General features: G+C 45.0%; 1 protein-coding gene and 1 long non-coding RNA gene across 4 annotated transcripts in view; one reads left to right on the plus strand and one right to left on the minus strand.

Annotated features, from left to right (window-relative positions):
• Positions 1-24,842, plus strand: part of DPH1 (diphthamide biosynthesis 1) — a 1,238,545-nt gene that overhangs the window by 521,970 nt on the left and 691,733 nt on the right. The gene's annotated exons all lie outside the window — the stretch shown is intronic.
• The window catches only part of LOC138285776 (uncharacterized), an 86,619-nt gene continuing 84,721 nt past the window's right edge, over positions 22,945-24,842 (minus strand). Inside the window, exon 3 of the long non-coding RNA XR_011201642.1 lies at positions 22,945-23,127. This is a non-coding gene — a long non-coding RNA (uncharacterized lncRNA). The remainder of the gene's footprint in view (positions 23,128-24,842) is intronic.

A 24,842-nucleotide genomic window follows, 5' to 3' on the forward strand; every position in this document is an offset into this window, starting at 1 on the left:
AAGATTAGTGACAAATGTTCAGTAAGTTAAGTAGCATACATATCTTCTACAGTAGAATAGTAGCTGTCCGTGGAATCTACAGAGGCCGATTATCATTCTTACTATATGTTTTGAATGCTTCCAACATTACATCCCAGCCCTCTGCTATCAGCATTTTCCTCAGCCCTGTGCATTCTTCTCTATGTAAATGTATGCTTTCTGTATCCAATCATTTGATTGTTATTGAGTGCCACTTTGAGTCAGTGCTTGTCCAGTGTATCATAATATTGCGACATACTAAAAGCAATCTAAAATGAACACATTCGTCTGAGGCCCTGTCAATTTCAGGGCCTGAGAAGAGGCCTATTATGTTAGCCATTAGTGTGTTGGATACAACACTTCCAGTGCCTCGGATAGGGTGGTAGTGATATTCCTGTAATACGTCAGCTTGAGGACCACATCATGTGAGTAAAATGTGCGTCATCTCCCAACCAACGGGGGCACCTTGATGAGGCCCGGGGGAGGGTTAGGCTTAGGTTTAAGATTTTCCCTAAGGTTTAGCTTCCAGATTTTGGGTCAGCATCAGGCTAGGGTTCACTTTTGATCCAGTATATATATATTTTTTTAAGCACTACAGATTTGCATGTCTAGGTGACAGCAACCATACTTTCTAATATTTAAATTTTGCTGACTTCTTTTGAAGATAATTCAAGATAAGTACTTCAGGATTGCAGTTCAGATATTGTTACCTGCAACTCACAAACTTCAAAGTGTAGGATGGTTGGGTCTCCAAGGATCCTGATGCATTGAGGGCTTTATGCACATGTGCTATCAACGCGGTATTACGTCACTTATAGTCTGCTGTATGCGGGAGATGTGGTAGTAGATATTTACCTAGGGTGTACTTGGCTGTAACCTCATATTGAGTACCCAGAACTTTGGTTGTACTCAATTCACTGGAGCAAAGGTGAGTACAACATTGTGTCAGATGTGCCTATTGGTGTGCCAGAGTTTTGGTGGAAAGACCTCTGGTGTCCGTAGAAAAGAAATAATGGGAGAGTGGGGGTGTAAAATGTATGCCCTTATGTTTATTCAGCAATACACAGGATCACAGAGTGCCAGATAACAGGGACTTAAGTATAGTTCGGTATAAACCGAAGCAGGCTATGAGTTAGTTTATTGGGTATACTGAACTCCGCGAAGGAGCCAGGGTGGTAGACACCGAGCTTCAGGTGCAATAAGCAGTACACACCCAGGAATTGAGGCTGGAGACCTAGAGTCTCAGCTGTAAATATACTCTGTCTAGAGGGGGAAGATGTGAGACCTCAACTCAATGTATAAGGTACGAGATGGGCAATATTGGACCTTGTGTGTACTCAGCAATACATAGCAGTTGAGCTCTGAGTCAGTGAGCTTCATGTGTTTTTTTTTTTTTTTAGCAAAAAAGGAAATGTTTTATCTACTTTGGAAACATAGAAGTGAAATAAAATATAAAAAATGGTGCTTAACAGTTTTGCACTAAAGACAGAGGTACCTCGTGTGAATATGGAAGTCTTTGTGAAACCATTAAAGCTTGTAGGGGAGGCACAGAGTTAAAAGTACCTTTACATACCAATGTCTGAAAGTTGCTTTTTTCATTGTCCTTCTTATAGAGTGTTGGACCTGGCCCTTTTTACATGGGCATCCTCAAACTTCTTGCTTTTATCTTCCTATTTTTTTCTGACCTCTCTTTGTTGGCTCTAGGACTCTGAGCACTTTCACTGCTGATCAGTGCTTAAGTGCATGTGCGCTCCCTTCTAAATTTGGTATGATTGGCTTACCCCCAATTGGCACATTTAATTTACCTAGAAGTCCCTTTTACAGTGGTACCCCTATACCCAGGGCCTGTAATTTAAATGCTACTAGGGGACCTGCTGTGGAGCTTGTGCCACTCACAGAAGTAGCCTTTCAACCCTGTCTCAGGCCTGTGTGCATAGTGTGCTGCCACTTGGACTTGGCATCTAAATGTACTTGCCAGGCCTGGAACTCCCCTTTTACTACATATAAATCACCCCTAAGGTAGGCCCTAGCTATCCCTAATGGCAGGGTGCTCTCTGGGCTCTGGGTAAAATACAGGACATATGCCTGGTTTGTGTGGTCTGTCCTGGTAGTGACAAACAGCCTATTTGGTTTCTCACTGCTGTGAGTGCTGTGTTTCTCATAGGATTGCATTGGTAATGCCCTACCTTATGTCTAAGTGGTATTGTCTAATCCATGAGGGCTATCGTAGGCATGTTAGGTGTGGTTGTAATGGTAGTGAGAAATGCTACTTACTGGTGTAGGTGGATTTTTTTATTACCATTATAGAAATGCCACTTTTAGAAAGTGGGAATTTTTCTGTGCTTATGACTCTGGTGTTTTGCAGCTTACCTCCAATCCACGTTTGGGGCAGAGTGACAGCTGGGCTTTGTGCATACCTTTCAGACAGCCTGTATACAGGGAGGGTGAGGGAGTCATAGAGGTGCATCTGCATATAGAATGGTCTTCCTGGGCTGAGAGGGAGAGGCGGGGCACACCTGCTTTTGTAAAGGCTGAGCCCTGGCCTCACACAAAGAGCTTTTTTACCCCTCACTGATGTCTGGAGCCTGTGCTGGAGGAGAAAAGGGACACTCCTGGAACCGGTCAGTACTGGTTGGACCCCTTTCTCCCCCTTTTGTGGAGACTGCACAAAATGGGTATAAGTACGGGAGGTCTTCCCCCACATTTTTAGACAATAATGGACTGAACTGGTCACTGAATGGTGCTGGAAGGACTCACCAGGAACCGCCTTGGGACTGCTGCTGTTGTGCTGACCTGTGACTTGCTAGGTCACTGAGAGGGACTGGCACTGCCTTGGAACACTTGTGCTGGCCTGCTTACTTGGACCCTACAGCCCGGTGCCCCATTGCTGTCTCCAGGGACTGGGTGGTGTGTCCCCCTGTTCCTCTGCATTTCCTCCTTTCTTGGAGTGCAGGAAGGGCGCCCTGCCACTTGGTTTCCCAGCGCTATGGAGGAGCTGTGAGTGGTACTTGGGAGAATCCCATGCTGTTACCTCAGTGCATGAGGAAAGCCTTCTCTGTATCCCTGGAGCTCGTGACAAGCACTCCGTCTGTGCAATACGGTGGACGCAGGGAGCTCTCCCCCCCCATATGATTGTGGGTGTGCCCCTACTCCCCCGATGCTGGAAAGGAGAAGAGGACCCGCCAGCAGCCTTTTATCAAGAGTGGGTGGAGCGCTCTCTTTCAAGTACCCCTGGGGCACAGGAAGGCACTTGCTACTGGTGTAGTCACCGCTGCAGCCCAGGATGGCGATCTTGCGTTTGGAGGGGAGCTCGTGCAACCGATCGAGTGCAGGTGCTGGTGGCAGTAAGAAGGAGCATCGGGAACTCCCCAGCGTGGTGGAGTCCCCCATATCGACCGCCATTGGAGCGTGCAGTGCAGGTCGGTGCACTTGCGCACACGCCCAGTGGGCAGGAGAGCCCTTGCCCGTAAGGACTGATCTCTCCTGGCCTCTGGGCTGTGGACAAACTCTTCTTGCCTGCAGGTAGGAGCCACCCTGGATTCCCCATGGCTGTAGGAGGCAGGGGCGGGTAGCTGCAGCCCTAAGCAGAGGGAAGCAGGGGAGGCTTGAGAGAGTCTCCCTCCTCTTCGCGAGAGCCTGCTGTAGCCCCAGCGGCCTGTTGTTGTTTGTTTCTTTTTTGTGGGGAGATCACGAAAGATCTCCCTGCTGGAAAGGAAGGGATGGATACCACACATTCCCTGGACGGAACGCAGGACGGTAAGAGGATCCTCGACTGAGATTCCGTCCCTACTGAGCTAGTTTGGACTGCATACAGCAAAGAAGGAGCGATGGAGCCTATATATGACACGGGGAACTTGACATGTGCCAGACGCAAATGTTTCCTCATATGTACGTTCGTGATGGTGTTGGCATCTCTGATCTTGTGCCCCTCTGACATTTGCATTTAGGTTGGTCATAACGATGACTTACCATTCAGGGAATGTTCCATTTTGGTTGACATTCATAATACGATCTTGGCATTCATGACAATGTGTTTTCTATGACATGTACGTTCCTGGTAATAATGACAACCTGACTACTGCTTGTATTGCAGAATAACCAATAACCTATATTTTTACCTGGCTACTGCTACTCATTGCAGAGTACTAGTAACCTGTGTGACTTTCTGACAACTGCTTATGTAGCAGGGTATTAATGATTTATGTTGTGTTTGGTCTAATTAGGTTTTATGCAATACAGTTTATTTTTATATAACTTGGTGTTGTGTTTCCTTTGTGGTGTATTTTTTGTGTCACGTGGGTTGTGTATGTTGTGCAATCACTTTTCACATTGCCTCTGAGATAAGCTTGACTGCTCTTGCCAAGCTACCAAGGGGGTGAGCAGGGGTTATCTTGGACAGGTAACTACCGCGCCCTGACTAGAGTGGGTAGGTTCTGCCTGGCTTAGGTGCATACCCTAGCCAACCAGAAACCCCATTTCTAACATATAGCAGAATGGAAATCCACACTGAGAGGCAGCTTTGGTGTTCTCTGGAACTTTGAAAAGCCCTTGGTCGAGAACGTGTCTCTGGGCAGCCAGTGCTCAATGTATGGTTGATGGATCGCTGAGGTGTGTTTCAAGGACTGGTCTTTGTATGAGTTCAGGAGGGTCCTGTGGAAGTTGTCCAAAGGGTGAAGCCGACCATGGCTTTGTAGGCTGGTTGCCTGAGCGAGTTCTTGATATTCAGGGAGGCATTAAAGGCTGAAGTGAGGGAGAAGCCAGGGGTCCTCTGCCCTTCCCATCTCATTGCAGCTTTGTTCAGGCACTCTGGGTGGAGATCAACAAACAATATCCCTGGTGAGGGCGGTGCAAGATTTTGTCACTTTAAGGCTGGGGCCTATAAATTTGGCTTCAAAGCAAGACAGAGCTTCCTTTCCGAAGCCTTGTCTGCAGGTTCCGTCTCTAGCACTCCTCTGACAGTCATTTGTGTTGTCTCAAGTGGGCACTGCCCCTGAAACAGCCGCTGTGCCCCAATACCTTGAAGAACAAGGCGAGTGTTGGGTGATTCAGGGACAACATACATTCTTCTGCCCTGAAAGCAAATGGGATAGCTCTATTTTGCCTCCAAGGTTGTGCAATTTCGGTATCAAGCAGCTACGTACTTTTTTCGAATATTTAAGCACTGATGTGGTAAGTGACCTCTCTCGTTTATTAAAATGAAACTTTACCGCAAGACCGAAATTTTCACTGAAAACTTCTTGTCTAGTCAAGATGGCCCCCGTGTTCCCTCACCAGCAAAGCGTTTCTCTCCAGCTAAGCAACAGTGTGCATTAAAGGCTATTTTTATGTGTTAACCCCGCCCTTGCTAACAAAGGTCCAGCTTCCGACCCCCTTACTTACAGGTCTCTTTTTTTCTGTGTCATCTGCATACTTTAATGTTAATGATTTTATTAAGCAACACGAATTAACGCAGCTTGTTGTTCATAAGCAGTGTAAATAGCAGATGTTACTATTACTCAGTGTAAAGAGTCTGTTTGAAGACTGCAGAAATCCGAGCTGGCTACACGGGATTCACGCTTCCGACCTGCGGGCCATAATAGTTACCAGGAGCCAGCTCTGAACTCCCTGAGCCATGCCATGGAGACATACCTGTCATTGAAATGCACCGAGGCAGGCCCGGTCTCCCAGGGGTAGTCAGGCTTCAAATAGATATTGTTCAGCTAGACTGACAAATACACATCTAGGGAACTGGATGCAAAACGTACCTTTCACAAATGTATTCACCTTTTGACAAAAAATCTTACACACGTAATCGTGCATCTAAGAACAACATTCTTAAACGGAGGGAATAGGGCACCCTGGGTTTTGCTTGCTCTCGGTAGTTCAGTATGCGAGTTTGTGTCATCTTTACATTTTGTGTGGCAACGAAGCAACCTCCTTGCCTGCCTTATTGCCGAGTGGCTATAAAATTAAAGTGAGTGATTGATTTGTGTGCAATGAAATCCTTCCTCTTGACATCGGAATGCTTGCTCTCTCTAAGACATGAATACTGTTTTGGGGTCAGATGTGCCACCTTCTGCAGATGCAGTGACAAATGACACAAGACTGTTAGTGTTGCCTTGCTGCCTGTTATTCCAAGGCCATTGATTTGTCCTAGTTGTTGAACATGTGCAGAACTAGACGAGGCTCAGGCACTGTGCTGCAGACATTCTTGATGTTCTGGAGTAGATTGTTGGTAGGCTTTCTCTTAGATTTGTTGTGGCAGTTGTCTTTTTGGTGTTGGAAAGTCCAAAAAACTTGTTGCTTGGCTTTCGCTGTTTGTGAGCCCATCAGCAAGTCGAAAGATGGGATAAGAAAATGTAATTGTTGCTGGGATTCAACCTGCTATGTCGTGCCCTACTCACACTTAAACCGAGTGGTAGAATTCACACAGTCCAAGTAGGGTCTCTGGTATAGGGTAGTCTGTTTGTTAGGACCAGATGCATAGCTATGCAATACCCGCTCCATCCAACCTTTTCCCTGGGATCACTGAGGCAGAGCTTTCTTTGGCCTATTAAATCTCCATCAGTATGCAGCTCTTCAAAGTAAGCATGGTGCTTGGAAACCCATTGTGTTTTGCAATAAGCTTCCGAGGTGTCATGTTGTCAGATGGACAGCAAATCACTCGGTACTCGGACCCAGATAATGAGGCGTCCTCAAAAGTGGGTGTAATTCTCGAATGTATTTAGATAGATGGATGGATGAGTGGGTAGCAATGAGAAGCCTGGGCTCATACTGCATATGCAGAGGGATTTGGGTCCTCCTGCCCACGTCCATCTGAACATACTTAGAAGTTTACACTGCTAAGAGGGCCCTTTGGTAAACCACCTATTCAGAATAAAGAGAGCTCATAGAAACTTAAATAAAGGTCGTACTGTACTCCATTGAGACTAAGTAAGATATACTTTGCCTCTTTTCTCCTTTTTATGGTCTGGCTTGACAACACCAGCTGTTGCCGGACAATTATATGAGCATCACTAGAGAGAAACTTTGACTTTGTCCACATGCTGGGAGCCAGGAGTACATGTTTTGATTGGACAGAAGTGGTGTGATGCCACAAAAAAGTGCTTGCCCTCTACACAGCTGTGATCATTTTCTTTAATTAGCCTGCTGTCTGAACTTGAAGTTTCAAGGCACCCATATGACATTGTAATGCTGTAAAAGTGTCTTAGACAACTAAGTTATGGTGTTTGTCTTTCTCTAGCAGCAGCACAGATGGGAAAAGGGTAGCCATGAGTAATGTATACCATTTCACTTGCTGTTCTTGAATCTGTGTGTATTTTATTATGATTGGTCAGAGAGTGAATGCAAGAATACTTCAGCAGATGGATGATTGGCTATAGAGTGCAAAGATGAGTGACAGAGTTAATGTATGATGACCTACTGGATGCCTAAACCCACCGGTGATGCAAGAGGCACTTACATAAGTCAGGCCTTTTGACATTGCCAGTGCTTGATTGGGGGTGGTCTGGTACATGGTTTACAAGAGCAGGTGCAGTCCTTCTGGAAGGAGATTCTCTCTAGAAGTGTTATTACTGTAATCTCTCATCCTTTGGACACAGTGATGCTTATGTTGGGTTCCTCTCTGCATGACGTAACAAGCATTTTCCTAGGAGGTCTTTAATTACACGACACTTGTTGTCGACTTACATTATGTTTGATCCTAGAGGCAAGATGCCGGGACTCTTGATGGACATATGGTGGACTAGAGTGTGGAATTTTGTCTCAATAGATAAAATTACTGCAGAAAGCAGCCATTATTTTAATAAAGATGTCTGAATCCCATTTTAGGATTACATGTCAAAAGAAGTAGGACCTAATTTGGGATTGTTGTATTTATGGCAGTTTCTTATATCTTTCTGAGCATCCTCTATGGATGAACCTGGGTGGAAACCCCAGTTGCTATCAGTTTCTTGACCTGGGCTTCATCGTGTCCATTGGAACTCAGTTGTGAATTGGAATCAGACCAGATTTCTGGGTTGCAAACTGTTCCGTCCTGGTTATTATACAGTTTTTTTCATATTACATTCTTCTGATCTTTGTCCTCATCTTGCGGCTCTGTCATTTAAACCTGCAGGTGTGTACACACACACATTCTATAATAAATGTTTTAGAAGAATTGTCTATTTTTTTTAAGTAGTAGGTATTCAAATCCATTGTTTCGAGGGGGCAAGCAGAATGGAAGGAGTAAGTGGCTACAGTTCAGGGAACCACATGGTAGAAGATAAGTTCCCCCAGAACTACTTGGAAAATGTATATTACAATATGATTGTAATAAGCAGTACATTAGTACGACTACATGTCTCTGTGCAGTCCATTCTACTGCATGAGAAACATTACTGGTATAGGGTCTTTTAGACTCCATTTGTCTAAGGTTCCTAGTCTCCTGCGTCTTCTCTTCATCGTAGTCCCAAGTAAGTGCAATCTCTGGGCTGCTTCAGGGAGTGTTGAGCGAGCTGATGTGGCATAGGGCTCCATGTCGTATCTCTATTACTTTGAGCACCAGAATCGACTTGACAATACTTGGTGCACCCACCTATGGGGGAGGCCGTTTGATGGGCTTTCAGCTGTGTGCTGCACTGTCCGGTATTTGAAACACATGGTAACTGAAGTGCAATGCTACGAGGAATCCACGTAAGACTCAGCGGTCACCCTGAATCACAGCAAACACTGCCGTTGTTTATGTTCTTAGTAACTTGTTAGTGTGTATCACAGACTTCATTGGAGACCCAACATCCATTCCCAAGGTGGTGCCCACCTCTCTAGACAGTTGCCCGACTCTTGTGTGGCGATAGAAGGCATGCTAGTCATTTCAGAAAGGGAGGTGAGTAAATAGGCGAGGGTAAAATGTCCAAGCTTTTGTCTTTGTGCTGGCTTCTTACCTACTTGGATAAGGAAAAGAAGCTGAGGGGACTCGCACTTGGTCATGGTCTGCCATCTTCGAATAAGCTGTACGTAGCCAATGGATTTAAAGCTGTTTATGGATCTCTTGATTATAGCAGGCATGGAAGGTTTCTTAGTGAGAGCAGTTTGTTCTTGGACCACCTGGTGGTTGGTGATACTGTGGCAGCAGTCTCAGGAGGGTGGGCTATGCTAGATTGCCGGTCAGCAGATAGTGGTACCCACTTTTGAATCCGAGTCTAAGTACATATTCTCTCTGTGGTGGCAAGTGGCTGGAGACCATGTTTTATCATCAGGTTTGCCAAGAAAAACAGTTAATTGATGAAATCTGTTTGCACTGAAACTACTTGTACTCTCCACAGACAGCACGAAATGGCTCAAATGGATAGACAGTTTAAAATAATTTTATAGTATCTAGTGTCATTTCACGAGGGTAAGATATTGCTAATACCGACTAAAGGATATCTGGTGGATGAACAAATCATGGCCAGCAGCAGAGACGCTGATGTACCAAACATTCAGAAAGAGACTAAATGGAAAATTCTAGAGTAGCAAAATATGGACTGCATGAGACATGTTTTTACATAGGCCTCCCAAAAAGGGACAAATCATTGGATGACTCAGGAAATTCAATAAGCTGGTGTAACATTGTCTGTTGTATACATTTTCAAATAAGGAAGCAATGTAGTGGTAGATCCTGAGGGCCAATAATTAGAGTCCCTGCTTTTGAAGTTAGCATAAAAGAGCTTGATGGTAAATTACATGCTGCAAGTCCAGTGCCCAGTATTGGTGGACACAGGTCAAAAGAATTGAAGTGGGCAAGTTCAGAAAGAATATATGATCATTTGGGCTCCTCGGTCAAAAGTAACAGAAATATGAATACAAAACATCAGTAGACCACAACAATATATCCCCATGAAAATACATGTTCAACTGCAAGGGGAGGGGGTATCAGGCAAGGGGATCCATTTACAAGTCGACTGCAAGGGCAATACTGGTTCTATGGAAAAGGGGGGATAGGAAAGGCTGCTAAACCTCTGTGCCTGGGCAGTGAAGGACAAAAAGAGCTACTCATCCAGACTGTGTAGCTTATTGGAGAGGTCACCATCAAGAGAGGGTCAGTACAAGACCGTGTCCACTTTCTTGTCCATGGGACTCACAAAGAAAGTGTCCTGCTGTAGACTTGATGGTGGAAAATCACTTGTCAGACACTCAGCAAAACTTATTTGTCTGAATTGCAGTGTCATTATGAGGTCAGGTTCCACTCAAATCATACTCCCATAACAAGACACAGCTCCTTTCTTAGCAGTGGGAATCCGTTTAGAATTAAGGTAGTAGAATACCTTTTTGAGCACTCACTACCATAACAAATACACATTCAGTTCCCAATTAACAGTTAACAAACACGAAAATGTACATCCATAAATTAGTCAGTATTTTAAAATGTAATGGAAAGTGAATCTAACTACGCCACACATAATACCAAATTACTTCAATAATCTGACTAAATTATGTACGCCTTTCTATCTTCATACAAATTTTGCAAACACACAAGTGAAAATGTCGCCTTATATAGAAAAATAGCTGAAATGCTGCATTTGACTCGCTTATATCAGACATTTGGTTCATGAGACAGCCTACCAGCATACCACCAACACAAAGGATAAAATAAAAGTTGCACAGTTAAAGATCATGTGCTTATTTTCAGAATTAATTCCACAAAGTTACTCCTAAACTTCATTTAGAACCGCACAAGGTGACTTGAGCAAAACGAATCGAACTTAACCTGTGACGAATGAATTAACAGCCCGCACAGAGTGGAAACCTCACCAACGTAAACTAGCTTGTCTAGGGCTTATTAATAAAAGTTAAGTTATCAAGAGAGTAATGGAAGAAACGATGCAATTGCAATAAAAGTTGTACTGTAGACTGAATACGTTCTTGCATTAAATGAATTAAACTGTACTTGTTTAGAACTGCCCACAGCATTACTATGGCTAGTACTGAAAATAGTAGAGGCGCTGGGTCATCTGCATAGGTCATATGAGAATGATGCACGGACATTGGGATTGCAGGGTCATTGTCTGACCAGCTGGTAACGTAACTGTTAATAAACTTGCCGTCTGTAGAGATCTAGTAGTTAAAAAGGCCTTGCATTCTTTTGTATTTGATTTCAGGGAACTGAGTTCCATATAAAGCAATGCTCATAAACAACTTGTACCATTGTAGGAGAGGGAAACGTTGCAAGACGGATATTTGTTGTTACAGGAGAGCGACTGAATGACAATTACAATGAATCAAAAAGCAGAATCCTAGATCTGTGGTGTTTCTAAGCTCTTTGTGCTTGTTGTCAGTAGTTTGTCGGTGCAAAGCTCCCTGGACCTCGGCATAGTGATCCTGCCTCAAATAGAAATTTCAAGAAGCCAGTCACTGACCGAGAAAATGTAAGATTGTCCATGACCGTATGGGAAAGCAACAGTGTGGAAAAAAGCATTACTTCCTCAGCCGGGTCATATTCGTCACAGTCCTTACTTCAGGAGTTGAGTTCTCATCCGTGAGAAAAGCGCCTGTTGCTCTTTTTCCCCTCATAGCGCATTTTATTTAAAGTTTTACTCATTCAACCATAACATAGTCCTTTTACTAAGCTTATTCTTCATGACTATGGTGAAGCAACACCTAGCTCTGAAACTCTGTTTTTCCTTGTCTCTATCTGCAGGTAGGCATCCTCAGACCAACAGCAAGGAATACGTTTATATTGATTGAGTGGCAAGGCTGAGATTTATTGCGGATAGCCTAGGTTCACGCAATAGTGGGGAGATGGCCCGATTGTTCTCCTTAGCATATTTCTGCTGTTGGGAGCCCGAGTGTAATCAGACACTCTTATGCACACTGGACGGGAGCTGCTCCTGGTATTAATACAAGCATGTAAAGGAGTGGATATAAGCCCATGGGCTGCCTGGCCCATATGAAGATCTCACACAACTGAATTAAGATTTGGATGATGCACAGCCTGAACCCTAGAGCGGAAAATATGTTCAAGGACTGGCAATTTGATTCAAGTAATATAGTGCAAAAAAAATAGTAAAGGCTTTAGCATAAAGGAACATGATGATTCGGATGAATACCTCAGTTTTTCTGGTACACATGCATCAGATACCTTGCCAGTTCATTTAGCTATTCGATCTGTCTAGAGAGAAAATTGAATAATGTTGAGAAAGCAGGATTTCTAGATTTCGGGCATGAAGATATCATTTCAAAGTCGTGAAATGCACTTTCCCCAAACGGTTGAAGACATTTTTTGTAGCCAGTATATCATCTAATCTGTCGTCTGATGACTGTACCACACTATGCAACACAGAGAAAGTTGGAAAATTCACTGGAGAGGGCATGTGTAGCTTCAAACTTTACTTTTAGACATTTGCTGCGTATGCCTCTCAAGCACCGCTGAACGATTTTCGGGCATTGTATGATGGAGTACAAAGTAGGCTAGATTTCTATCTGATATCATTTTTCTTAATGTGTGGCGGCCACCTCATCTGGTGTTATTACTTCAGGGAGCAGACATTTTTAGGTGAAACCATAAACATTTGATAATACACAAAAATGTATCAATTTGCACCTTCCCTTGCTGGGGCCAAAATTACAGCTAGATGAGCTTTTAAAAAATTAGCTGAAGAAAAAAATATTCTCCAACCTTTTAGAGGGCTTGCTTCAAGGTCTCATTAGCTTCTTTGACACAAACAATGCCATCTGCCTCAGTTCAAGTAGGGTGTTTGTGCAAGAAGACCATTTCTTGGATGAGCCTATCGCCTGCGGGTCACCTGTTCTGAAATATTCCAGCTGCCACCCTCTAACAGTGCTTGTCTGCCCCCAAAACAATGACAATACAACAATGTGAAGGACACATTACTAGTACACACCATGTAAAAAGACGGCTTCTGCGAGGGAGTCACAATATGGATGGAGCAAAGGAAAATAATTTGAGTACCTCCAGATCGATTAGCACTCAATTCTTTCTGTATTTTCGAAGTAGACAGGAGTTAACAAACCGTTCTTGGGCTTAAAATGGCAGAATTGGCTAGTCCTCAGAACGTGATCCAAAATTATATTTTTCAGAACAATGATTCTGCTCATAAATCCTTGGGATTTTATGCCAACTTCAGACTTGAAAGACATGTGCCAATTTAACAAGGATCACAGAATTTTATTTTTTGTAGTGGGCAATAGACACTTCCAAATTCACAGCACTGCCGTTTGTGCGTCACAAAACTACTGGGCCCTTTTGTGATTTTATTGCAAATCATGAATTCAGTTAGTTCCTTGACTAGATTATATATTAATTTCTGCTTCTTTATTTTTTAAGGCACAAAATTACCCAGAAACAATATGCCCAATGCTGCAAGAGCTTGGCTTTCTTCTAAGCTAAGACAAATTAGTTTCATACCATCACAGGACCCGCTGTTCATAGGTGCACCATGCAGGACAGATCTAGAAAGAGTCTTTTTACCCCTAGATCAAATTATCATTCCTCTGCACCACCTGGTTACTTTGTTGTCAAAGGACTGGGCACCAACAGAAATGTGACTGCTGATGCAAGAGTTCTAGTCAGCCAAAACGGCAGTGGTTCCGTGAGCTTATCTGCATCTCAATCCATTAATATGCCATCTTCTAGTTTACTGGGATCAGCAAAAATGGGTTTCTTGCTTCAAATTCCAGAAGGGTTTGCATCATGATTATCAAAAGAAAATCTGTTAAAGTGAGTCACCTAATTCCCCTTTACCAAAGTTAATTACCGTAGATATCTTTGCCCTGGGATGGGGAGCAACTTTAGAAGACTCAATAGTTCATGGTCAGTGGCCCTGGAAGAGCTGAATCACAGTTTCACAGTGTCACTAGGAGAGAATTGATGTTGTCCCTGTGGGTCTTTCAGATGCTTGCTCCATTGATTACATGGCGACAGTGACGTTCAGGACAGGAAACAGGTGGCCCGATCAGATATACGTTTTTATGTGAACACGTGTTGTCAGGGACTAGCCAAGGTAGTTCAAACTATGAGACTTTGAGCAATTAAAAATCTTATATTCCTGACAGCATGTTGCATAACATGGGTCGCCAGTGTCAAGGCAGACCTTTTAAGCAGGAGGACATTCCATTCTTCAGTGAATACCATTTGCATTGAGAAGTGTTTCAGACTGATCCTCGGGATGGGGTGGCCTTGGTTCGATCTGTTTCAATCCCAGGAAACCTGCACTGATCCCAAAATTTTGTTCCAGAATGCCTTGTCAGGAAACGTGGTGGGTGAATGTCCTGCCATTCAAATGGCCGAAAGACCTACCATATGCCTTCCCTCAGATTTACTTTTTCCAGAGGGTGCTCATCAAGATTGAGGTGGAGACAGTCATAGTATTGTTAATAGTCCCATATTGGCCCAGAAGGCAATATAAAGTATTGAAGAAGCCTCGAGTCCATCTGCCAATGTAACCAAGCCCTCCTCAGTGGCCGGATCTCCCCAGATCAGCTCTCCTGAGACTTTTAATGAGTGGTCTAGAACCTGAGAGGTTGAATCTAGAGGGAATGAGTTGCTCTCTAGGAGTAGCTGTGTGTACTCAGCAAAGCAGAAAAACACCCTACATTAGCTTCACCTGAAAGGCATTGCAAAACATTTCAAAATGGTGTTTAGAAAAGTATTTGCACCTTAATGCATGTGGCCATTTCAAAGTAATACTCTCTTAGAGATGTTTTCCTTGTAAGTTTGTTAGTGTCTTCCTTCAAACTTCAGTGGGTGGCAGTTAAAGCGATTAGATATCATGGGAGCTCTGTCTCAAAGGTTACGTTCTTATTAGCAAGTAAACTTCTGTTTGGTTTTGAACATTGCAGACCGGTCATTCGTCCCCCAGTTACAGCCTGGCATCTCCCTTCTGCGTAGAAAGCTTTTCAGAATACTCGTTTTGAACCTTTACAGTCAGTGTATTTCCTTTTCTGTCTTCGTGAGTTGCCTTTTTATTGCTTATTACTTCACATAGACGGCCAGAGTAAGTAGGGACTTTAGAAACTAATAAGCCTTATCCGAAGTTATTCTTTGACCACGTCCTTTGTTCAGATAAAACATTCATTTCTAAATTTCACTTGGAACACGAGATTATTTTGTCAGTTTTTTCCCAGTCCCATCCACTCCAGAAGTAAACATTTCACTTTCCTTAAAAGTTGAAAGAAAATTATTGCTTTATTTTAGCTTTATTTTATCTCGTTCTTGTCCCTCTTTATTTATGACTTTTGGAGAAAATAGCCAGGGACCCACATCTTTAACTTCAACAGTAAATTAGTGAGTGAAGTCAGCTATTTTGACAGCTTTGAAATGTGCAGCGGTATCTATACCTGTAGGAATCATGGGTGGGTCAAAGAGGAATTGCAGCTTCATGGACTAATGCTAAGGGTATCTCAATGTCAGAAATATGTAGAGCAGGAACATGGTCTGCCCTTCAAGCTTTGGTACATCACTATCATTTGGACATATCTTGTAGAAAATATGGTCAATTTTCAGAGGTAGTACCTTGTTCTATGAGATTAACTGAGGCCAAATGGATACATTTCCATTTGCAAAAAAGTGATCACAAATTGCGCACCAACGTTTTGCAACTGGAAAAAACTTTTGTAAACTAATCCATGCAATAATAGGTCAGTTCACAAAATTCTGAATCGTAGTGGATCATAATCCGAACTACTTCATCAGTTTTCATGCTTTACGTAGTAAATTCTGACTCCGTACAACTGGATGCCATCACAGTGATGCTGGGCTGCTTGGGTCAGCAGACCACCATGTCTGTGATCGCATTTAAATAAAGTATGTTTTTTAAAAATCAACCCATTTTTATAGATGCATTTAAAAAGAAACGTTTAGCTATTTTTATAGTGTATTTGGAATTTTGTGAATATGGTACCACACCAACTCAGGAGTCAGTAGCTTTCCAATGTTTTGCTACCAGATTTCTGTTGGAAAATACTGATACGGTAACAAACTGATAATTGAAAGGGATGCCATAGACCAGAGGGCTTCATACTTTTTAATGCCGCGCCCCCCCAGTTGAAAAATAAAAATCACTGGGCCCCCCTTCAGAATGTTTCACAAATATTTTATAAAGATGGCAATGTTTAAATATGTCTAGATATATTTAAACATTGCAGTTAAGTACTGTTGCCGTTTTAAAAATGCAATAACATGTTTCTGCTTAAAACAAAATACTGTTATCTGTGAAATGCTTCTTTTGGCCAGAGCCTGGCGCCCCCCTGGGATCACTTGAGGTCCCCCTAGGGGGGCTCGCCCCCCAGTTTGAAGACCCCTGCCATAGACACTCCCCTTCCAAATAGTAATTCATTAGGCCTTTCTAAACACGTTTTGTAATTCAGTAACCTGTTTCCAAATCACAAAATGGGTTAAGTGCATTAAAAAAGCCATATTGTGGTTGCAAACCCTTTGATTTTTGCAAATTGCAGACTTTACGGCTGCAAAATGGCTTTGCACACCTGGCCCTTTGCTTGATATCAAACAAAGGGTAATGGAATAAAGGCAGATGTTGCATTCAACTTGTTATGTGTAAACGATATTTCCTTCCGCTTGGTACATCCTCATGGAGTAACGACTGTGACAAGGAAGGCTGATGATGAGGAAATGCTCAGTGCTTAATGTGAGCCAATGGTTGCTGGTCGGGCCACCTGCACTCATTTTTGGGAACCAGCACTTCCTTTCCCTCTTGAGACATTTCCCCTAGAGCAAGAGAGGGCAAAGTACACAAAGCAGAAAGACTAAAGAAGAGAAAGAAGGAAAATCCATTGCAAAGTGATTTAGAAGGAACCAGTAAGAGAGAGGTAAAGGGGAGAGAGTGTATGGCAGTAAAACGCCTGAGGTGAATTAAAGGCTTTAGAGCATTGGTATTCAGCGCTCTGACATTTAATAGTACAGGCTTCTGAGCAAAGCTTTGGACACTTGTTTTATTATAAAGATACACTGGTAATGCTTAGACTACATACCAGGAATCTTCATTACTCCGAATTAGGGACCCTTTCGAGTAAGCTATTTGCTTTGCATAATCAAGATGTTTGGGAGAGTCGGTGTAGTTTCATAGCCGTCGTGAGGCATAAAAAGGCTGTTATGGTTGAATTAGTAAAACTTTAAAAAACAAAACACGTTTTCTGTTGGGACTTGCCTCACAGAGAAAGGATTATGACATAGAAGACCTTGATTAGGTGTAATAAAGATTACTGGTAGTGCTGAACTGGCCTATTTAATAGAGACTTCTAGTTGCAGATTCCTTACTTTTGAATTTCTCCCAGGTGTCAGACTGGATATGGAGATTTTTCTTCGAGCAGTACCCTTGCATACAGTCAAGTGGTATCGGTCGACTCTGTGTCCATCGTTGGCGCCGTGATGTCACGGTCATATATAGGCACCACCCCGGTATGCTGATGTCAGTTCTTTTCTTTCCGCGCCAGCCTATGCACAGATCTGGAGAAGAGCTACCCTCAATCGTTTTTTGACTGACTTTTCAACCTTTTTTTCAAAGCTTTTTGACCTACTTGGTGCGTAGAGATGTCTTCCTGCAAGACCGGATTCAAGCCGTGTGACTCCTGTCACTGCATGATGTCGGTGACAGATCCACACCTTGTCTGATTGTGGTGCCTGGGGCGCGACTAACACCTGAAGTTGTGCTCCGAGTGCCGGGCCATGAACCCAAGGGCTTTGAGGGAGCAGTCCATAAAGCTCCTGGTGGCCCAGTGCTCGGCTCATCATCACTTCCGGTCTCATTCGAGAGGAAGGTCATGAGACCGGAGCCCTTACCAATTGTCCTCCAAATCATCAGGGCATTTGGGTCACAAGAAGAAGAAGTTGAAAAAGAACAAACGTTCTTTGCCTTCACCCCGTCGCTCGGACTATGCGTTGTGGGAGGAGCATCGATGCTCTAGACCTCCGTCCTCAGAGCCTGCTTCTGGGTCGGCTCCGCGCCTCCTCGAATTTAAGGAAGCGAGAGCCACCCCTGCCCAACTGAGAGATATTTCCAAGGCCTTGTGCCCCATTTTTTGGCAGATTGACCCTCCTGTGATGTCTTTGGGCCCATTAGGGCTGGAGGGGGCCCCGTTGGGTTCCACACTGGCGGCTTCGGCCTCGGCTCTGGAGGGCACCCTAGGATCTGTTACCATATCCATACCGGCGCCGGTCGTGCCTTCGTGACCTTCCCCAGCATCAGTAAAGACGTTTATTCTTTCAATGCAGCTTGGACCCACGATCAACGTCGATTCCATACTCATTCCCGACTTCAATCCAGAGCCGCAGCAGCGTCGCTAGATGCCGATTACGTCTTTGACAGGGACTATGTTTCCCAGATTGGATCCTGCCCCTTATGCCTATGGGTATGGGTACGCTGAGAGTATGGAGGGGTCGCTGGACCCTTCAGAATTCCAGCCAGAAGATCCTGAAATGGATTGGGCTCAGGTATATTGGGCAAAGCCAGTGGTCTAGACCCTCCCCTGATGCTGGCATGCTTTCTTCTCCTACCGTGCCTCCACGAGAAGCCTCATATTCTATGGTGGTGAGAAGAACAGCCAAGGTCCTGGGCCTCGAGCTGCCTTCTGTGGCTGTCAGGACTAACCTCCTGACTGAAATGCTTCAGCCAGGTTCTTCCACGTCTGAACCCTTTTGCCCTTGAATGAATCCCTCACTGATATCCTGCTGAGGACGTGGTCTAAACCCAGCCCAGGGGCTCCTGTCAACAGGACAATTGCCAGCGGTCATACAGGCCTAACAATCCCAAATTCTTGACCCAACATCCCACGCCTGAGAGTTTGGTCATCCAGGCTTCTTCCTCTTCTGGAGCATTCCCATCCACACCCCCGGATAGGGAATCAAAATTACTGGACCAACTTGGGAAGAAGATGTTCTCTTCCTCCAGTCTGGTGTTGCGGTCTGTGAACAACACGTGCCTTTTGGGCCGCTGTTCCCATATTTTACGGGATACGGTTGCGCAGGTGCTGCCACAGGTCCCGAAGGAGGCCCGGGCTGTTCTCTCCTAAGCTGTTGCTGACGGGTGAGATGCAACCCATTCCAAACACAGAAACCATGCCCCTCACAGCTTCCTCTCCTCAATGCAGCCCCCAAATCTTCCTAGTCTGTCACTCCATCGCAGACCAGTTGGAGGGAGGATTTGCCATCACCTGCTCCACTGGGAATCCATCTTGACGGGTAGGTGGGTTTTGCAAATTGTCCGAAGGGGTTACACTTACCCCTTCGAGACTACCCCTCCAGCAATGCCACCATCCTGCAATCGGATGGCGGAGGATCACTTGGCACTTCTCCACGAGGAAGTTAAAGCTCTCTTGGCTAAGGGAGCCATAGAGAGGGTCCCTGTGCCAGAATTAGGTTGTGGTTGTTATTCCCGCTACTTTCTGGTGCCCAAGAAGGACAAGGGCCTCCACCCAACCCTAGACCAATGGTCCCTCAATCTCTTCATCAGAAAGGAGAAGTTTGGAATACTTACTCTGGCTCAGGTTCTATCTGCCCTGGACCCTGGCAACTGGATGGTAGCCTTGGACTTGCAGGACGCCATACTTTCACATTCCCATCCTGCCCACCCACAGACGTTACTTGCGGTTCATGGTAGGTCATGAGCACTTTCAGTTTGCCGTGCTCCCCTTTGGCCTTACCAGCACCCCTCGGGTGTTCACAACAGTGATGGCGGTGATCACAGCTCATCTGCGCAGGCTAGAGGTTTCAGTCTTCCTCTATCTCAATGACTGCCTGTTGAAGGCAGGCTCACCCCAGGCTGTCGTCTCCCACCTCCAGACTATGGTGAACCGCCTGCATTCGCTGGGGCTCACTATAAATGTGCCGAAGTCACACCTGACTCCCTCTCAGACGCTCCCTTTCATCGCAGTTGTTCTGGACACAGTGCAGTTTAGTATCCTCCCGAGCGGCGAGTCCAGGATAATTAGACTATGATACTGACGTTTCAGCCGCTGTCCTGGATTTCGGTGAGAATGACTCTGAGGCTGCTGGGCCTTATGGCCTCCTGCATACTACTAGTCACACTTGCCAGATGGCATATGCGGGCTCTGCAGTGGGGCCTGAAGTTCCAGTGGGTGCAGCATTAGGGGAATCTCTCCGACATGGTCCAAATCTCAGAGGGAAGTGCGCAAGATCTGCAGTGGTGGCTTTCAAACCACAATTGGGTCAAAGGCAGATCCCTCTCCTTTCCCCAACCAGATCTGACCGTGGTGACAGATACATCCTTCCTGGGACGGGGCGGCAACATGGGGGAGGCGGAGATCAGGGGCGTCTGGTCTCTGGGCTCCATATGAATCTTCTGGAGCTCAGGGTGATCAGGCTTACATTAAAAGCATTCCTTCTCTGTCTCAAAGGGAAAGTGGTGCAGGTGTTCACCGACAACATCACAGCCATGTGGTACTGCAACAAGCAGGGTGGAGTGGAGTCCTAGGCCCTTTGTCAGGAGGCTCCACTCCTCTGGGCGTGGCTGGAAACCAGGGCATGTCCCTGGTGGTTCAACATCTGGCGGGCTCAGCCGTCAATGCATGGTCGATCACAAATGGCATCTCCATCTGGTGGCGGCACATGGTCTCTTTCAGCAGTGGGGAGAGCCTTGGTTAGATCTGTTCACCGCTGCAGAGAATGCGCAATGTCAGCTGTTTTTGCGTACTGGAGTTTCCAAGGCGGCACTCGCTCCACAACACTTCTCATCTTGGGTGGAACTCATGCCTTCTATACGCCTTTCCGCCCATACCACTTCTGCCCAAAGTTCTCAAGAAACTCAAAACCGACTGGGCCCAAGTAATCCTTGTGGCTCCGGACTGGACATGGAGAGTATGGTATCCCAAGCTTCAAAGTATGGCCATCGATCCCCCATTCAGACTGCCTCTTCGGGCTGATCTTATGTTGCAGCAGCATGGGACGGTTCTCCACCCGAACCTGTCCAGTCTCCACTTTCTTGCGTAGAGATTGAGCGGCAGCAGTTGACAGCTTTCAACCTTCTGCCCAAAGTCTGTAATGTTATCTTGGCAGCCAGGCGCCCCCCCCACCAAAACAGTATATGCCTGTCGTTGGAACAAATGTATGGCATGTTGTACCAACAAGTCTGTTATCACCTTTCCGAACCTCTGTCTGAGGTTCTTTTGCTTGTACTCTCTCTTGTCCAGAAGGGCTTTGCTTTGGGTGCCCTTAAAGGTTATCTGTCTGCCATTTCTGTTTCTCTCAGACTAACAGATCAGCCCTCCTTGTTTAAATCTCTCATTGTTGAGAGATTCCTCAAGGGTCTTACCCACTTGTTTCCTCCTACCCCTTTCATAATGCCCTAGTGGGATTTGAACTTGGTACTCACTTTCCTCATATGTGCTCCCTTTGAGTCCCTCCATAATTGTCCTCTTCGGCTTCTCACTTTAAATACCACCTTTCTTGTAGCCATCACCTCTGCTGGTAGAGTGGGTGAGCTGCAAACTCTTTCTTCAGAGGCACCCTTTATCTCTGTCCATCGTGACAAAGTGGTCTTCGTACCAGGGCCTTTTTCACCCTAAACTGATCACACCCTTTCATGTAGACTAGTCCATCACCTTGCCTACTTTTTACACCCTCCACATCCTTATCGTGAAGAGGAGAGATTCCACTGTCTAGATCCAAAAAGAGCATTGGCATTCTATTTCAATCATACCAAAGACTTCCGGATGGACGATCAACTCTTTGTTGGTTATGTGGGTGTGAAGAAAGGTTGGGCGGTGCAGTAAAGGACCATCTCTAGATGAGTTGTTCTCTGCATCAAAATGTGCTATGCTTTGGCTAAGAAGCAACCCCCTGAGGGTTTGCGTGCTCACTGTACCAGAGCAACTGCTGCAACCGCTGCATTAGCATGTGGAGTTCTAGTCCTGGACATCTGCCAGGCAGCAACATGGGCGTCCCTGCACACGTTCACTAAACAGTCAGGTCTGCAGGAAAGGCTACTTTGGCCGTGTAGTCCTGCAGGACTTCTTAGTATGATCTTGGTTCGCAGACTCACCTCCGGGGATGGTATTGCTTGGGTATCTATTCTAAGGTAAGGAATCTGAAACTAGACGTCCCTATCAGATGAACAACTTACTTACCTTTGGTAAGGAATTATCTGGTAGAGACATTGTCTAGTTGCAGATTCCTTACCGACTAACCCATCCTTCCCGCTCTGCGAGCTGATTTCTAGGGACAGGGACTCCCTTTCAGGGCCCTGGTTCTGGCACACCAGTCTGTGTTCTTTGTGGCTCCGTGCTTCTGGCGTGGAAAGTCGTGATAAAAAACTGGCTTCAGCATGCCGGGGTGGTGCCTGTATACGACGCAACATCATCATGGCGACCATAACACCAACAATGGGCGTAAAGTTGGCAGACGGCACCTGATGGCGCAAGGGTACTGCTTGAAGAAGAATCTCCAGGTCCAGTCTGATGTCTGGGGAAAATTCTAACGTAAGGAATCTACAACTAGACAATGTCTCTACCAGATAATTTGTTCCCGAAGGTAAGTAACTTGTTCATCAGGCACTGTGACACTGCCAAATGGGCCAGCTTGAAAGGACCAGCATGGTCTTTGTTTTGATTACTGGTAAGTAATCTGAGCATTCCTCCCCACCATCCGATTGGACAGATTGAGGGCCATGTAGCAGATTATGGGTCTCTTTCTGTATGTCTCATTCTGCATTCACTAGAATAATGTTCAGATCTTCACAGGATTGCACTAATAAAACTCCCTCCAAAGTGTGGTCATGCCCAGAACCCTGAGCTCTTCTGAACATCGGATGTCCTGGAGGGAGAGTAAAAATGAAATGTGATGGAGTGAGTGAGCGGATTTCTGAATGTCTGCGTGTCTCTAGTCCACTTGAATGAAAATGTTTGTACCAATCGTAACGGAAACTTTCAATTCTATTATGGACACAGAGGCGAGGATTATGCTTTAATCTTTTACTTTGCTGATTAAAGATAATACACCGCAGGCATTTTGAAGCTTGTACAGACAATATCTATTAATCCCAACAGGCTTTGGGGCACAAACATAACCAATCATAACACAAATATCACAACAAAGTCCTTTCTCCATAGCAATACTGCTTCTTTTCTTCGTGCACCTCACATAATCGTTCATTGTTCACTAATCCTGCTTGGATCCATGAGTTCCTAAGAAATAAGAACACCACAGGGTAAGCCAAGTTCAACAACCCCGAAATCTCACAGTACCAATATCATATGACACAAGAACAATACATTATAAACAAGAGAAACATCAATCCAGTAAGCACGAAGAACATTGCCAATATTCCTTTCAGGGAAGGTTCAATTAACACCCTCTGTTATAAGGAATTAAAATTGTTACTTAGTGAGATACGGGAAGAGGAAGAATCAAGAATTTCTCATCGGGTGGGATAATCCTCACCTTGGTGTTCTTAATAGAATTTAAAGTTTCCGTTACGATTGCTAGGAACATTTTCATTCTTTGTCAGGACTGGTGGCGAGGATTATGCTAGTTCAAAGCTTTCTGAGCACCAGTTGTGCCACATCTGAGACTGTCTTAAAATAGAACCTCTTAAAGGTGGAATCTGAGGACCAATCTGCTGCGTTTAATATTTCCTCCAAACAGACATCCAGATGAAAAGCCTTGCAGGCCATCGCCCCCCTGAAAGAATGGGTCCCAAATAAGCCAATGTTAATGCCAGCCTCTTGCATGCGTGGGGAAGATACTGCTCTGTGTGGTTTCCCCATGGCAATCAAAAGTTGTCTCTCCCCTGGAGGACAGATCTCCTCTGTCATTTCTTGATAAGCCTTCAAATATCTCACCACACAAAGTTTTGGTAAATCATCAAAAGCAGGGTAAGAGATGACACTAGTATTAGATTTTGTTTGCCTGCCGACCATAAAGGAAACTCCTGTAGGAGAAAACACTCTACCTGTAATATCCAGAGCCTGAACATTGGAGACTCTTCACCAGGATACTAGACAAAATAACATGGCTAGTTTGGCCAACAGTTCTTTACGTGATAGAACCTGTTGGGTTGGCAAGAAAGGAAGAGATTGAGGATTTGATTAATGTCCAACAAGCTCAAATATCAAGACTCCGGAGACAAAGCGAGACGAATATCTCACAGAAGTCTCCTCACAAACGAGTGTTCAACCAGGTAACCGTCCTCCGGGGAGTGGGTTGCTAAGATGGCTGATGGAGACACATTGATAGAATGGTATGCTAAACCTTGGGAGGCCATATCAGAAAGGAAATTGAGAATCTGAGCTATAGCTGTGTCCATGAGAGCCATACGTGGACCAACCCATCCACCTTGTCCAAGGAGATGTGTGGCTTTTGGTCATGCAATGATCCCAGGCTTTGGACAAGAGGATCTCAGCCTGTCTCGAAAGTCCTGGGATTTTCCAGCATTGCCTGTAATCCGGCATGCCATGAGGCAGAGGAAACCTCAATCGATGTGGTGAGAGGTTCGGATCGAGAAGAAGAGGCTGAAAGTTGGGGAGAAGGATTGGAGAATCCCAAAAAAGTTCCATCAGAACACAGAACCAAACTTGTGATCTCCAAACCCATGTCACCACACCAACTCTGCTTGCCTCTTCCAGACTTGCACCGAGAGACCCTTGTGATCATTGCAGACCAGAGAAAGGCGTATCCCATCTTCTGCATCCAGACCTGGAGGAATGCATCGGTGGCAAACCGCCAACGGATCTGGCCTCCAGCTGAAGAATCATGTCAGTTTGTGATCCTGCCTCGAAGCAAATGTCCACCAAAAAGGGACCCCAATTGGCAGCTATCAAGGCAAACTTTCTTGGGTCCAGTTTCCAAAGGCTGGATTCTTGAAAATGGCGAGAATACCAGTCTGCCATCTGATTCGTAT

This window comes from Pleurodeles waltl, chromosome 3_1 (genome assembly GCF_031143425.1).
Source record: "Pleurodeles waltl isolate 20211129_DDA chromosome 3_1, aPleWal1.hap1.20221129, whole genome shotgun sequence".
In the NCBI taxonomy this organism is placed as follows: Eukaryota; Metazoa; Chordata; class Amphibia; order Caudata; family Salamandridae; genus Pleurodeles; species Pleurodeles waltl.